General features: G+C 52.3%; 1 protein-coding gene across 1 annotated transcript in view; it reads right to left on the minus strand.

Annotated features, from left to right (window-relative positions):
- SAMD11 (sterile alpha motif domain containing 11) overlaps window positions 1–3267 on the minus strand; it is a 75450-nt gene extending 72183 nt beyond the window's left edge. Inside the window, exon 1 of the mRNA XM_085242313.1 lies at window positions 3169–3267. The gene's annotated coding sequence lies outside the window, so the exon portion shown is untranslated. The remainder of the gene's footprint in view (window positions 1–3168) is intronic.
- Between the last annotated feature and the right edge of the window lie 5791 nt (window positions 3268–9058).

The raw sequence follows: 9058 nt of genomic DNA on the forward strand, positions 1-9058 counted from the left end.
AATGTCAGACGTTTTTCTTGTAAAGGTTTTTCTGACATAACTTCATATCGCTACATCCTTCTGCTGTTGCCATTCCCCATCCTTGTTAGAGCCTCCACTCCCCTAATGAAGTTCATCTCCTGCCTGGATAATAAAAGCAAATGGATACGGGGCTGGGGAGAGCCACAGTGAGGTGTGTGCATGTTTGTGTGCTCAGGAGTGCAGAGACACCCAAGCAGGGCAGCACCAAGCTGCTCTCCTGCAGCCCTGCCGTGTCCCTGCATGGCTCTGTGTGTGTGCATGCTTTGCACAGATGTCATTTCATAGCCATGCACTGACGGTGCAACTGGAAGGAGACGGGAAGATGCACACTGCAGGAGCCAGGAGTTTGAGATTTCCCATTCAACAAAGCACCAGGATGCACAGAAGCCCAGTGGTTCTTAGCACCTTCATTTCGGGGGTATCCTGATGGAGTTTTGCAGTGATAACCAATGGCCAAGAGCCCACCTGCCCCTTTGTGCCTCCCAGCTTTAGCAAAGAGAAGAACGTCCAACCTCCACCATCCTCCTTTTGTTTCCATCCATGGAGAGTAACATATGTAATGTTCCTACAACTTCTGCTGCTCTTCCAGCTGTTGATAAAGCTCCTTGATAACCACATGCAATGGAGCTGGGTCTCCTGCTGCCATTGGGATACACACCTTTCAAACACCCACATTAACACCACGTGCATTTGTGACTCCAGCACTGCCACTGGAGCCCCCAAAATCTCCATCTGGTCCTTCTTGACAGACAGACTCTAAAATTCAACACCCAGCGCCGTTCTGTCTCTGTTTGGCTGACACTGAAGCACGTTTTACACTGCAATCTTAATTGAAATTTCAGGTAGAAATAAATGTAGCCACCTCTCGTTCCTTAATGGATCCTGAGCTGCTTCCTCACTCTGTGACCATTCCTGGCACGACAAGCAGTATCTGTTTTAAAGAAGGCCATAATTATGAAGTCTGTGGGTAAATGCAGGGCAGGACAGCGACGCGATGCCATCCTTACCTGACCAGAAAAGCTGGAGCAGCAGGGGCTGAGCAGGCAGGGAAATGCATGCTGCAATGCAAGAACTGCTCTTCTCACTCCCTGCTGCCCTTCTGCTGTGGATACTGCTCTGAATGTCCATCGCTAGCACAGGACAAGGTGTGCCATCAATCCCTGGCCAAGAGCGCCGTGCCCTGAGGCCATCATTATGTGCTTTTGTGGAGCCAGCAAGCTCCAGCTCCAGCCTTCTTCCAGGTGAAGGGAAACACTGTATGTTGGATCCGTCTTGAGTTTAAAGCACCTCGTCTTGGTAGAACTGCACATTTGCTGTCTTTCTGGACCACAGCTAACGTGCAATGAAGTAATTCTGACAGCAGCTCACAGTGACAGCTGCCCGTGGTGTCTCACACATGGCAAGGTGTGTACGTGAGCTTGCTCTTGTGAAGCCTTCTCACCATAAAAGACCTGCTGAGACCTCCTCCAAATCCAAATAAATATGCCTGTCCCAAGGCAAGTACTGACCGAGGAGAAGAGAATCCTGAAAACCACAGTGAAACTAAGACAAAGCTATTGGTTTTGCACAGACAGACCCCTGCAATGGGTGGCAGGACGAAGGCAAGAAGGGAAAGAATGGGTCCTTCATGAGGATGGGTGGATCACAGAAGTGGAAAGAACGACACAACCAAGAGCTTTGGAGGGAAGATGGTATTTTCCCCTGAGCAGACAATGAGACCAGCAGTGTTATGCTCTAAGGAAAACAATGGACATGACAGCAAAGCAACAGTTGCACTGTCTGCAGACCAATTATTTAAATGGTGGAAATGAATGTAATTTTTTGAGGGAAGGATACCGTTTTTTCTGCAGTGGAAATCCTCCAGGAGGGCAAAAGCCAGCCCTGCTGCAAAGACCCCATTCCCTGAGATGCTACAGACACCCAGCAGGTTCCCAGCTGCTGCAAGGCACATCCCAGCTATCTCTGCTTTGAATGCTTAGGAGGTGCAGGCTGTGCTGTGTTAATATGCAAAGTGTGCCTGCCTTCCCAATTAAATGGAAAATGCTATGATTAAAACCAGTCAGAAGAGATTAGATGGATGGTGCTGAACTGTGGGCTTTACTTCCTACACGCTGCAGCCCCATAGGAGTGCTGATGGAGTACATGCCAGGGAGATTACCAAAGGTGAAACAGAGCTGGGAATGGAAAAACGCTTCGTAAGAAAGGGGAGAAAATGAGGTAGGGCTGCATTAACACAGAACCTCATCCTGGTCTCTCTGGACCACACAACTCTGGGAGGACACCGTGCGTCGCTGCTCCTAGAAACCAAATTCTGGTGCATCATTTGGAGGGGAGAACATGATAGAAGTGGAACAAACTGCAGCATGAGGCCCCTGAGCTTCACCCTTAGAGCGGAGTGGGACGGGCCCTTCCTATGCCCCACTTCCTTCTTAGCATCAGTGCTGAGTTCTCCTCTACCACCCATCTGGGACAGGAAGAGAAATCACAGCGGAGCAGTGCAGCACGCCGGATCATTACAATGAAACCCATGAAGGTGAGAAGATAAAGCAAGAAATGTTAATAACTGATTGGAAAGTCCCCTCTGCCTTGCTGGGAAGGCCTCCCCCAATCACCTGCATGGCTCTAAACCTCCTGGCTGTGCTCTGCAGCTCAGCCCCAGGCCATGCAGCCTCGCTCTTGCTGTGCCTGCGAGCACTGCTGCTCCCTGTGCCCGTGTTTCATGACGTGCATTTAATTAACAGTGATGGTGAAGTCAGGTGTATTTATGGGGACTTCTCATCCTCACACTTACAGCTGCAGTTGCTATGGGTTTCCTACCGGAGTTTGCGCTTTCCTCCCCACCCCCACCACGTAACGTGCACCAGAATAAAGTCTAATAAATTCTGCTGTATAATTGGCTGTATATTTTAGGAGTCCATCCATCCCGGTGCTGTGAAAACAGAGGCCCTCAAAAATACACTGCGAGGACAGAAAGCTCTCAATGAGGGGGGGGGGGGGGGAAGGGGGGGAGTCCAAAGCTCCCTGCTGTTCTGACGGCACTCGGGAGGATAACAGGGATGGTGCAGTGACAGCACTTGGTAGCCTCAGTGTAGCATTGCATGGCAGCATTCCCTGCTGCCAGCTGTTTGTATGGTTGAGCATCCTCACCTGATGTCAGTGTGGGGAAGTCTCCCTGCATGGCCAGATTGACACGGAGATGAAGAAAGGTCATCAATTGCCTCCAGGGCAAAAAATCCAAACAGGATGCTGTAAAACAAGGAGGGGGCAGGAATGAGACAGCTTTCCTATGGGTTGCTCGTCCCAGTCAAAGGAGAAAAAGCAAAAAGGATGGAAACGCCAGGAAACACACAGCAGTGCACCCAGAATTGTATGTCAGAATAACACCGCCCAAACTCTTCTATTTTGCAGTCACTTCTCTCCATTTCACCCCTCCATTCACAATTTTCCACATTCTATGCTCATGTCCAACGTTAATGACATTTAAACAGCACCTTTTTTACTTTCTTCCTCTCCTGCAGGTTTCTGATTTCCCCTGCTGGTTAAGCTCTCCAAAAAGCTGCCCTACCTCCACCATGAGAATAAAACACCCACCTGGCAGCAGCCAGCTTTATTCTGTTGAACACAAGTCTGCCAGCCCCATTTATGACTGGACGTGAGATCTCCAAATCTGGATTTATGCGTGGCAGCAGAACGGCGGGTCAATGAGATTACAAGTATGTTCATCAGAGAGCTGTGAGGCAATTGGAGTTGCATGGTTCCGTGGCGATTGGGAGTTCAGTATGAGACAACCAGCATTAATGAAACCCTGACAGTCCCTGAAAACATTAGTCATTATTGCAGCCCTCACCAACACCCCCTCAACCAAAAGGGGGGGAGGGGGAGGCAGCTCTCCCCCTCCTCCCTATTCAGATGAAGCCATCTGGGAGATAGTGCTGTTGATAACGGACTGAGTTAACAACAGGAGCACTTCTTTATCATATTTTTCACTCAGAGGGTGGTGAGGCACTGGAACAGGTTGCCCAAGGAGGCTGTGGATGCCCCATCCCTGCAGGCATCCAAGGCCAGGCTGGATGTGGCTCTGGGCAGCCTGGGCTGCTGGTTGGTGACCTGCACATAGCAGGGGGTTGGAACTGGATGAGCACTGTGGTCTTTTTCAATCCAGGTCATTCTGTGATTCTGTGATATGCTTCACACAATAAAAATGGGGCTCCTGGACAAAGCTTCACCCCGCACACCTCCAGCACAGGGCTCAGTGAGCCCAGCCAGGTCATGCAGGCTGAGCCACAGCAAACTCTAGGGTAGTTTGGTTAGGTTACGGTTAGACTCGATGATCTTTAAGGTCTTTTCCAACCTGAGCTATTCTATGATTCTAAACCCCACGTCATCCTCTTCCCTCTTTCAGAGACTTCATTTTCCATCTGGGCCCCTTTTCTTCATTATCATCACCTAGAGATTTTAACTCAAGACCACAGGATGCAACCGTGCTGGTGGGGAAGACACTCCAAACCTCACAGCCACATGGGCTTCATCTGAATAAACCAGTTTCTCACCTCATACCATGCAAGCAGAGGTTCCCCTGGCCCAGCCATAGGGCTGTGATGCTCCACTCCAGCACACCCAGTACCACTGCAGAGCACGTGGAGGGCAATGCTTCGGGGTTGGACCGGCTGCAGCATTTATACAAATAAAAGCAGCAGCAGCAAAGCGCCGGCAGCGCCGCTCTGATTACAGAGCCATTCATTTTCTGGTCGTTAATAATTTGTGCAATAAAAGATTGCGTGTCTTTCTGAGTTAGTAGGAGTTATTGGCACAAATTTCCCTCCGCGCTGGTGTGAGTCTGTGCTCGGAACATAAATTATGAGTTTCTTATCACACTCCTCCTCATTTTTCATGCTGCCATGGTTGGATCGCCAGCAGCCCCTCTGTCTCAGTCTTATTTTATGCAGCAAGAGAAGGCAGAGAGGATGGTTATTCCATCTTTAATTACACAAACCCCTCCTGCACTGCATCCTTCCTAAGCCCCCTCCCCACCTGCACAACGAGGGTGTCCACAGCTGCAGGTGCTCCTCGCTCAGGTGATGCTTCACCCACATTTTCCAACTATTTCCACGTCAGGGGGTGGAAATGCACAAAGCACTGAGACTCATTTAAAAGCTATGGAAACATCCTTCTCGTTTCTCTGATGCTGAAACGCTCGTTAGTGATGCTAATTGTTTTGTTAAACATGGCAGCTCACACATAAACCACACCAACATCCCTGGACCTTTCCATATGTCAGCCTGATGGCTTTCTGCATTCGGAGCATCTCTTTCGGCGGTGTCCCCGGAACGTTTGCACCAACATCTGCTCAACTTCAAAAGAAGTGCTGACAGCCTCAGACGACAGAACACGTCTGGCATCTCCAGCCATGCTTGCCAAGGGCTGTGCAAACCCCACGCTCCTGCAGATAAATGCACTCATAAAATCACAGAGTCGTTAAGGTTGGAAAAGACCGGCAAGATCACCCAGTCCGACCGTTGACTCACCCCCACTGTGCCCACTGATCACATCCCATGCCACAGACACCCACGTCTGTGTCCCTGAACACGCAGCTCTGGATGCTCAGCCACTCCATGCCATTAATACAGAATCACAGAATCGTTAAGGTTGGAAAAGCCCACTGAGACCACCTGGTCCAACCAGCCACCCATCCCCACCGTGCCAGTCAGGAGCTGCAGCACCAGCCCTGCCTTCTCTTTGCTGCGCTCACTGATGGAGAGTGCTTTTCTCTGCAGCACTTCTGCACCCACATTACCTAACCTCCATCCTTCCCCCTCCCCTGATTGCAGCCTCTGCCTCCCGGAGCCTTCCCTGTCTCCACATTGGGATTACCATCCCATGGTGGGCAGCAGGAGGACTGTGCATGCTGGAGTTGCCTATGAGAAGGCCAACAAGCACTTGGGGAGCTGCAGGATGGGGTCACAGTGAGTGCTATTCAGCTTCACCGAGTGTTTTCTCCTGCTAAGTGCAAGTGGCCCTACGGAGACCCGATGGTGCCCATCAATAACGGAGCGATGTGACACACTTAGGGCACCCCTGTGTACATATATATGCTTTAAGGAAGGCGTGCTGCCCCACTGCAAGAGGATTTATATCGGGGGCCTTGGGCAGGCGTAGCACACGCATAAGAGTGCACTGTCACTTGGAGAGTGATCCATGGCCCAGTGCTTGGCACGTCTCTGGTGATTATACCACACTGGTGAGCCACTGATCATCGCCAAGTGATGCTTGTGTCTGCAGGGTAACATCCAACACGTCCACGCCAGGCTCCAGGTGCCCACCCTGAATCCCCTTCCTCCCCAGCACAGCTAGCTGCTGCTAGCCACCAGCACTGCCAGCCCCAGCTGCCACGGGCATATATAAAACTAACAGAAATAGAATGCAAACAGTTGCATGCTTTCTCACCTATCGGATCATTCCAAGTTGGGAATACCAGCATCACAGAACAAAGGCTCCAAGTTCCCAGCTGCAGCCTGCGACCTCTGGCACAAAATGGCACTGACAGACACCGAAGATGACCTTTCCATTAGCAAAAGCAATCATTCTGCACTGTGTGCCTTCTGGCTGCGAGGCACAACTCCTGGGCTCTTCCCCTGTTCTCTCAGATTCCCATTCTGTTTGCCAGCACCGCTCTGATTTTTTTTTTCTGTTCCCAGCTTGGGAACAGAAAAGCTGTGGACCAAGCTGACAATCCAGGCTGCAAACCACCCCCCAGGTCCCCAGAAAGGGAGATCCTCAGTCACCCCGTTCTCAAGAGGGCAGCTCTCCAAGCCATTCAGGTTGGAAAAGCCCTCCAAGTCTGTGCCCACTAAACCATGTCAAAATGATGCCTTTCCCCACATCCCTTTCTCTTTTCCCTGCAGCCAGAGTGCCACTGCTTTATTTCACTGCTGGGAGCCAGGGAATCACATCACTGCAATGCCACACCAACGTGGCTCACAGCAGCACCCCCAAGTACCAAGAAGTGGGCAAAACCAACCTGCTGTTCCCATATTCCTGAACGTATCGATACTTCAGTTGAATTTCCACATCAATTTCCTGCATGAGCAGAGCTATCCCTTGTTTTTGCTTCGAGCCCCGTGGATATTTGCTGCCCTACGATTCTGTGCACAAAGATTCTGAGATAGCAACTTATTACGTTCTGCTCAGCTGTGGAAAAACTGAGGCACAGAGCATTTGGCACTGCAGAGTCAGGAGCCAGGAAGAGCAGACAGCTCTGCTTCCCTACACAGCAGCCAGACGGCTCTAAAAGGGATGGTGCACGGTGCCTGTAAGCACAGCATAATTAATCTTCTTCCTCATACATACTACTACGAAATTTTAGTGGGTTTTTTTGGAAGTGTTTTTCCCATCTCTCCCCACCCCTCCCAGTTTGAGCTTTTCGTCTATCTCCCGAAAAATCTGCCGTTGTGCACGCACGAGCTGTGCTGCACTTAATGAGGCACTTCAGGTTCAATGAGGTCCTTCATCTTTTCAGCTCCAGCTCTGTGCTTCTCCCTTCCAGGCATCTCAGCTGGCTCCTGCACATCCCTGCCGTGGTCCCCCATCTCCTGGGGGCTGCAGCTCAGCGCTGCCCCCCGCCCTGCCCGAGGCGGTGGCAGTGGGGTGAGGACCCCCGGGTGCTGTTCTGGGATCTGTCACTCATTTGCTGTGACCCTGACAGCGAGGCAAGAAAGAGCAATTCTCAGACGTGGGCACTTCATACAATGGTATGCGCCGGGGATGATAAGCATCCATAGCTCTTATTAAAAAAGAAGAGCAGTAATTATGACTACATCCCAAGCCTCGTACTTCTCTCTTCCCTTCTGCTTTCACATCTCATTAACCCCAACCCCATCTCCCCCCTTACTTATCTTACTTATCAGCCGAGACTGATGCAAGCTCCAGCCATGAGCACAACCTCTGCTTGCTGTGCACTGCTGCCCATGAAGCCCTCCCACGTGTGCCCCAGAGCTGAGCGGACCAACCACCTCCTGCAGACCCATCACCAAGCAGAACCCATTTTCCTCCTTGGGATCCACTTGGCACTGCAGCACCCTCAGGGCTGCGGCCAGCAAAGGTTACAAATGTGTTAGGTCTGTGTGCTGCTAAATGCAGATATGGGAACGCTGAGTTTTTAGCCAATAGGTCCAGAGAGGATAAAAACAAAATCATCCTACAGGTCCTTCCCGGAGCCCTCAGCCCCTAATAAGAGGCTTTCTTATCCTTCCACGCTGTTTGGTACTGCGTGTGTTTGCACAGAGCCAGAACTTTATTACGCCATACATGTACAGCTCTGCATCCCACGGACTGGCTGATAATCTGATGATCTCTGCTCCGACATCAAAACAGCCGCCTGACCGCGCAATCACCGCACGATGCGGATACGAAGCGCGGAGCCGCTCCCCGGGAGCAGCACGGCAGGGGGTGGGGAGGAGGGGGAGGGGAAGGAGGGGGCAGCCGGGGCTGAGCCGCGTGGGGCCGGCGGGGCTCCGGGAGCGCTGCCCGGGGCCGGCCCAGCCGGCGCCGCCGCCCCCTCCCCGCCTGACCCCGGGGCGCTGCGGTCGGAGCCGCCGCGGCAGCGGAGCCGAAGCGGCGCTGAGCCGCCGGCACGCCGCAATTAGCGGGGCGGCCCCGCCTGCTCTCCCCCGGGGCGCTGCGGGGCGGCGCGGAGCGGAGCGGCAAAACCCGCCGTCACCGCCGCCTACGCGCTCCGCGGGCGGCCGGGGCCGGGCTGGCGGGGGGAGGTTTGACAGGGAGATAGCGCAGGGACACACACATACATATAGATGTGTGCCGACAGGGGAAGGAAAAGGGAGAGGAGGGGAGGAGTAAGGGGAAAGGAAAAGAGGAATGGAAGAGCGGGAAGAGAAAGGGGAAAGGGAGAAGAGAAAGAGGAAAGGAAACGGGGGAGGGGGAAGGGAAGGGAAGGATGAGGAAAGGAGAGGAGAGGAGAGGAGAGGAGAGGAGAGGAGAGGAGAGGAGAGGAGAGGAGAGGAGAGGAGAGGAGGGGAGAGGA

The sequence above is a fragment of the Meleagris gallopavo genome, chromosome 23 (genome assembly GCF_905368555.1).
Source record: "Meleagris gallopavo chromosome 23, MGAL_WU_HG_1.1, whole genome shotgun sequence".
Lineage (NCBI taxonomy): Eukaryota > Metazoa > Chordata > Aves > Galliformes > Phasianidae > Meleagris > Meleagris gallopavo.